This window comes from Vidua chalybeata, chromosome Z (assembly GCF_026979565.1).
Source record: "Vidua chalybeata isolate OUT-0048 chromosome Z, bVidCha1 merged haplotype, whole genome shotgun sequence".
Classification (NCBI taxonomy): Eukaryota; Metazoa; Chordata; class Aves; order Passeriformes; family Viduidae; genus Vidua; species Vidua chalybeata.
The window spans coordinates 41,292,752-41,299,142 of record NC_071570.1 but is presented as its reverse complement, the minus strand read 5'-3'; the positions used below and the strand labels follow the sequence as shown (position 1 = coordinate 41,299,142).

Genomic DNA, 6,391 nt, shown 5'->3' with positions numbered 1-6,391 from the left:
CAGTCCTCTCTCCCAAGCTATTGGATGCCCAACCTGCTGCCAAGGATGGGCCTGCAGCCACTCGGGGAGGGTGTCCACAGGGATGGATGCCACTGGGCTCTCAGGCAACCCAGCTGGCCTTTGGCCCCTTCTCTATTGCACTTTATTTAAAAACATGATGTTTTTCAATGGAAATAGAATCACTTTCACCAGCAGCTCTTAGTTCTTCATATATGGAACAGAAGGTAATGACAGAGTATTTAGGCTCATTAACATGAACTGAAGGTCTTACACGCCACAAAACAGCGCTCAGAATCTCCCCCTCCGAACCATCCAGATGGAATGCAGCACAGCATGGATTAGGCAGAGGTATAATTCCAAAATCCAGAACTTAAGTGAAGCAGGAGAGGGTGTCTAAGGACAAGGAGAGGAAGCTGCTTTGATGTGTATCAGGATGTTTATCTTGATATCAAAAGCCCTAGTTCTCTTTTTCAATGAAGTGGCTCCTTTCTTTGAAGTGGATCCTCCTGTGCTGTGCATGGCTGCAGCTCAGGGAGATCCTGCACAGACTTCACCCTCCTCAAACGTTAGTTTTTCTCTTGTGATTTGCCTGAAAACTATGAGACCAAAGTGAAAACTCAGGGATGAGAGCAGCCAATCTGCCTTTGGACCTGCCAGACAGAGGATGGGGGTCAGATGGATTTTTGAAGGCAGGCTGAAGGCAGGGTGCCTTCAGGGAGGTGCTGTGCCTGGGAGCACTTGGCACCTCCCTGCAGCAGGTACAACCTCGGGGTGTACAAACGTTTATAAGGTCCCTTGAGAGGACATGGGTGTTGCTCCAGGTCCTCCCCTACAAGAGGGAGGAAGCCTCCAGCTCAGATTATTCATCTTCCCAACAGGAGACAACTTCATTTGTTAATTTGAACAACAATCCTCATGGGCTCATCTGGGATTTGTAGTTGTGCTGGCAGGAGATTTGCTGACTGCAGGCAAGCCCTGGGGCAAAGCTTCTCAAAGCTTCTCACGGAGCCCTCAAGGACTTACCTCCCCTCCTGCTGAGCCAGGAGCCTCTGGATTGCATTTGTTCCAAGCCCTTTTTAGCCAAAAACATTCCTCTTCAAAATGCAGAGCCTTGTGTTTTAGCTGTGGAGGTAATGAAGCATATCTATGTAAAGTAAGAATAATCTGTAATATTCCTCTCATTGTAGGCACCTCTCTCAGTCCAACAGGAAGCTTCAATATGATTTCTTTAATACAGGCTCCATTGAGAGCTCTGTTCATACATAACAACATATTGCTTAGCACTTGGGACTCAAGGGAAATTTTAGTGGTAGTGTTTGAGTGGGGGGAAATTATTTTTAAGGGAAAACTTTAATCCGCAAGCCATAAAGGGAACAGTGGCTTTTCGTCCCACAGACAATGTTCTCAGCCTCTGCTAATACAATTTTATCTTCCTCTGCAGGCTTGCTTCTTAAGATAAATTTATCCAGGATTGCATTTGGTGTAACAGCTTGGTTTCTGTGGGTGCAAGGCTGATTTCTCACAAGAGCAACTGCCTTAATTTCCTACCAGTTGATAGCAAGTGCAGCTGCATTTTGTACTTGTAGACTTTGTCCTTGCAATCCCACCCCTTCCTCTGCTCACCAGCCAGGATGTGCCAAGGCTGCTCCTTCAGCATCACCCCTCTGGGGGCTGTAGATATCTGTTTTGGGGATAAAAGCACTTGGCTTCCTTGTCCTAACAGAAAGAGCTTGCAGGACTCACAGATCCTACCACAAGATTCATCCAAAGGGGTAAATCTAAGCTGCACCACTCTGATGCACCCCTGGACATCCCCAAATTCTCATTGCTATGGCAACTATTTAGCAAATTTAGCACTGCAAAATTATTTGAAATTTTAAACTGTTGCCAAGATCTTCCTCAAAGGCTCTTTGCGGGTGGTTTTGCTCTGGTTTTTCATGTAACCTTCCCCCCGTTTCATGAGCTCTTCATTTTGGCACAGCTCCCTTCCTTGAGGAATGACCTCTCCCATCCATTTACTCACTCCACTCCTTGCCATGCTGGCCTTGCAAATCTTGTTAAAGGACGTGTTCATTTACTGTAAGTCCCCAGCATGCGGATCTGAGCAGTTCTCATGCTGTCTGCAGGCAGTCTGTCCCCCTGGCTGCTCTATTAACTTCTCTTAGCAAGCTCCCTGATTTCTATGCAGTTCCCTTGATGAAGTTAAGCACGACTCAAGTGGTTTTTCCACTCGACAGAGCGGGTCTTCAACAACCCTCTTCTAAATTGCCAGGAATAAAGTCCTGAATCTAGCCCCCCCACGGGTTTCTCCACCAACCTCCCCAAGAAACTCAATTAACAGCAGCTTTGCATCACCAGCACATTTTCCTGATTTCCCATGTCTCAGTGTCCCCCTTTCCTATCTGCTGCTCCCTTCCAGCCATGTGACCATGGCAGCTGCTGTTTGTCCCTTGACACATTCCCCCTGCAATGCTCTGGTCCCTGTGGGTATAGCCAATCCTTTTGTCCCTCAATTCCATGGCCCCTGGCCCCCTACCCTCATGCAAAACTGGGCATGCCATGCCACCCTTGTGTTTCCTCACTTCTCCAGGTGTTGTGGCATGATGTGTTGTTGGGAAATGCTGGCTCTCAGTGCCCTGGGTCCCCCTGACAACCCCTTGTCATTGCTCTGGGCTGACTTTGTCATGCTCAGCTCTGTCTCAGTTCTATGGGACAGGTACCCATGGCAGGGTGTTTCCCAGGAACAGGGCCCTGGAGAGTCACCCCATGGCGCTGGAGCTGGGCTTTCTCCTTCTCTAGCTGTATCTCCCACTTGTGAGTGTCTGGCTCCCACCTGATCCTTACCCAGCATGCAGCACGCTGGGGCTGAAGCTTTGAGGGGTCCCTGATCCCATCCCCTGAAGGCTGGGGATGGCAGCAGGGAGGATGAGACCTGGACCTGGGGCTTGGGGGAGAAGGAGAGGTGAGCAAGCAGACTGTGCATGGGTCCCCCAGGGAAAACAGGGTCCCTTTGCATGCACAGAGCTGCTCCCTCAGGCTGCCGACGGCACAGGCACTGCCTGCAGGGCTGAGGGACAGCCAGGGACTGAACAGGGCAGGCAGGTCCAGTGCCTGTGAGCTGCACAGTGGTGCCAGCTGTGGGTGATGGATGGGTCTGTGTGGGGAGGGCAATCAAGCCTTGCTCTGATAAGAAAATCATTGAGTGGCTGCAGGGTGCTTCAGGCAAGCTGCAAAAATAATAGAGCAGCCAGGGCATTCTCTGAGCCCTTCATCATCCCAGAGCAGCACAGTGACAGCCATGTCTGGCCAGGGAGCAAGCTCTGCATCCACCATGGGATTTACATTGACCAGGGTGGAAAGGCTTTGCCTTCCTGGGGTCTGGCAGCACAGTGAGCAGGAGGGCTGCAAACTTCCAGGGCAACTACAGGGGATCTGTGCCTCTAGACCCGGGATTTCATGAGGACACGGGGAGAAAATACTGAGGCAGGCACAGCAGGGTTACACATCCCTCCCTACACACCTGCCTGGGGACTCATCAACCCCCAGGTGACCAATCTGGTGACACCACAAGCCACCCTTCCTCCCATACCTCCCAGACACGGTGATCAGCAAGGGGCACAGCACCTTTGTGCACCCAGAGAGATCCCAAAACCTTGGACCTCTCGCCAGCCCCCACTCACTGCTTCCTGGTCAGGTAGGGAGAGGAGGAGGGCAGGGAGAGGAGGAGGGATGCTGGGTGCTGCCTGCGTGCACACAGTCTGCTGCAGCGCTCAGTAATTCAGGCCTGACACATTAAAGTTGCATGGTATGCAATTGCCATCTGCAACGACAGACTGCGTCGGGGCTGCTGGGTGATGAGTTTGGACAACAGTCATTGGGCGGGCAGTGGTGGGAGGGTCCGGGAGCCCCCGAGGAGTGTAGAGTGAGGGCAACAGACGGAGCACCTCTTTAGTGGGGACTGGGGTGGGAGGAAGTTGTGGCAGGAAGCACAATACCAGTGTTTGGGATGCACATTTCCAATAAACTTGTGTTGGAGCAAGGAGTGCTGGCTCAACGGCACTGACAGCCCAGCAGGCAGGATGGAGCTGGGATGCAGGAATCAGGATGATACTGTTCCCGGGGCTGCCTCCTTCTTATGCATATCCTGTGTCCACTGCATCCTACCTGTCAGGACAGAGGCTGCAGAGACTTATGCTGCCCCACACACGAGTCAGAAACTCTACCCAGCTGTATCTGTCCCCAGGTCCCTGCCACCACCTGACCTGATATGTCTCAAATCCACCCCATCCCTCTCCAGCATTGAGGAAGCAAAGCTCTTCATCGGCTGTTCCGGGAGTTGGTTGCCATGGGGACGTAAGATGTACCTGGCTGTTATAGGGATACTGTTGCCATGGTTCTGTGGTTGCTGTGCCTGGCAGAGGCAGGGATGGAACATCGGGAAAGCTGTTTACACTAGGAGGGTGGGAGTCACAAAGATCCCAACTCTCTGAGCAGGAGGGGAAGGTGGGAGAGTCCAGCCTTCACCCCAAGTGCATCCTCATGGGGCAGGGCTGGAGGCTATGGGGAACCGTGAGAGAAAAGCTCACTAGACCCATAGGGATGGACACACTGGTGCTCCTGACCTTGCAACAAGGGAGAGGTGACTGAGGAGAACTGGAGTTTCCCGTGGTGTGTCCCAGCATGCTCCCAGACAGGCTTGGTGGGAGAGAGACACACACACCCTGTGCTGGTTGTCCCACAGGAGAGACCTCCTTCTCCATACTTGGTGCCTAGAGCAGTGAGCAAAAAACCTTTCTGTCCAGCAGTACTGTGTGTTCTGCACTTGCAATGCACCAAGCTGTGCCCCGAGCTGTGCCAACCTCCTGGGCAGGGGAATGGGTTTCTGCCCACCCTGGGACTGGGAGATGAAGTGAGAATGGGGATTCCCAGCTCTCAGCAGGCAGCCCATGGGCCCCCAGAGACAAGCTGGGTTGGCAGAGAATGCATGGATCCCCTGCAGTGCTGCTTGGCTGAGCTCCCTCCTGGACAGTGAGGTCAGATGTGTGGCCTGTCCTTGAGATGAAAAATGCAGTTGCAGGTTTAATTAAAAGAGAGGGAGCTCTGAGTAGCACCAGCAGCCCAGAAAAGCAGAGTCTAGCAGAGTTGGTGTGTTCCTCTAGGCTTCCCTGGGCAGCTCTCCTGGCTAAAACTCTTGCCCACCTTTTCCAGGACCCCTCAAGGGTCCAAACCCATATGTGCCACCCCCGTGGTGTCTGCTGTGGGGCAGGCCAGGGGCTGTGCAGCTGCTTGCACAGGGATAGCTCATCCCACCACTGGCTCTGTTATTGTAGAGTCTTCACAAATTTGACAAGCAGCAGGTTTGCACTTCAGCCCTACAGCAGTGAGACAGGGGATGAGGGATGGGTAAGCATGCTGCATGCAGCCCCAACACCTCCATGAACCTGGGGTGCATTGGTGTAGGACAAGCTTGTGTCCAGTGTGTGCTCCACTCCACCCTCTTGCTGAAGGGAAAGCTAAAGCTGAGCTCCTTATCCTCTGGGGGCTGCTACTGCCAGTGGGGTACAATTAGACTTAATTAAAAAATTAATCCTTAATCTGCCATCTGGCCAGACAGGACATTCTGTGTGGCAAAGAGAGGGCTGGAAAGTGAGCTCAGGGGGGAAGGAAAGTGGCAGATGCAGGTTCCCCAGTCCTTGTACGATGACTGGAGCTCCTTCCCAGGCTGCCCAGCACACTTCCACGCCAGGCTGGCTCCCCATGGGCATAACCCACACCAAGGCCCAGAGACAGAGGCAGCAAATCCCTGAACTCACCAGCACTGCCATGGTCCTCACTAGCTCATCCCTCCTCCTGCTCTACCTATCCCATCCCCACAGTTGTCTCCAGCTGCCCCCACAAACCCTCCAGCCCACCCTGCTCTGGCCAGCTGGGGCCCAGCTCCCAAGAAGCAGTTTTAATTAGATTGCAATCCTATTACATAGCTGCCTGCCTGCAGTTGCTAATCCTGTTAAGCATCCAGTGAATCTTCCTGTGCCGGGCTCTGTCCACAGGGGTACAGGGAGGGGGGCCTGCTGGCAGGTGGACTCTTCTGAGCTGGGATGTGGCTGCTAGGATGCAGAGCTTTGTCTCAGGATTCCACCATGAAGACCCCTGCAGGGCTGAGAAATTCTCAGGAGACTGGGGAAGTCCCCAGAGGGGTGAGAAATGTCAGTGAAACTTTACCTGTCCTCCCTGGACCCCTCTGAGCTGCTGACGTAGAGTGAAACCCCCCTGTCCTTGAGGTACAAACACAGCCCAAGTGTCTGTCACCACACCATGGTCACCATTGGCGGCAGTGGATGCTGAGCCCACAGGTCTGACCATAAGCCAGACAAGGAGCAGGGGATGAGAA

At 52.9% G+C, this 6,391-nt stretch overlaps 1 long non-coding RNA gene across 2 annotated transcripts; it reads right to left on the bottom strand.

Moving 5' to 3' along the window:
- Positions 1 to 417: 417 nt before the first annotated feature.
- Positions 418 to 4,359, bottom strand: LOC128781921 (uncharacterized). 2 transcript variants are annotated; one of them, XR_008428560.1, is made up of 4 exons: positions 4,263 to 4,359; positions 3,996 to 4,164; positions 1,024 to 1,122; positions 418 to 596 (listed from the first exon to the last, which is right to left on the bottom strand). It is a non-coding gene; the product is annotated as an uncharacterized LOC128781921 (long non-coding RNA). The 2 variants fall into 2 exon arrangements; XR_008428561.1 differs by having other exon boundaries at positions 3,996 to 4,179; positions 4,263 to 4,341.
- Positions 4,360 to 6,391: the final 2,032 nt, after the last annotated feature.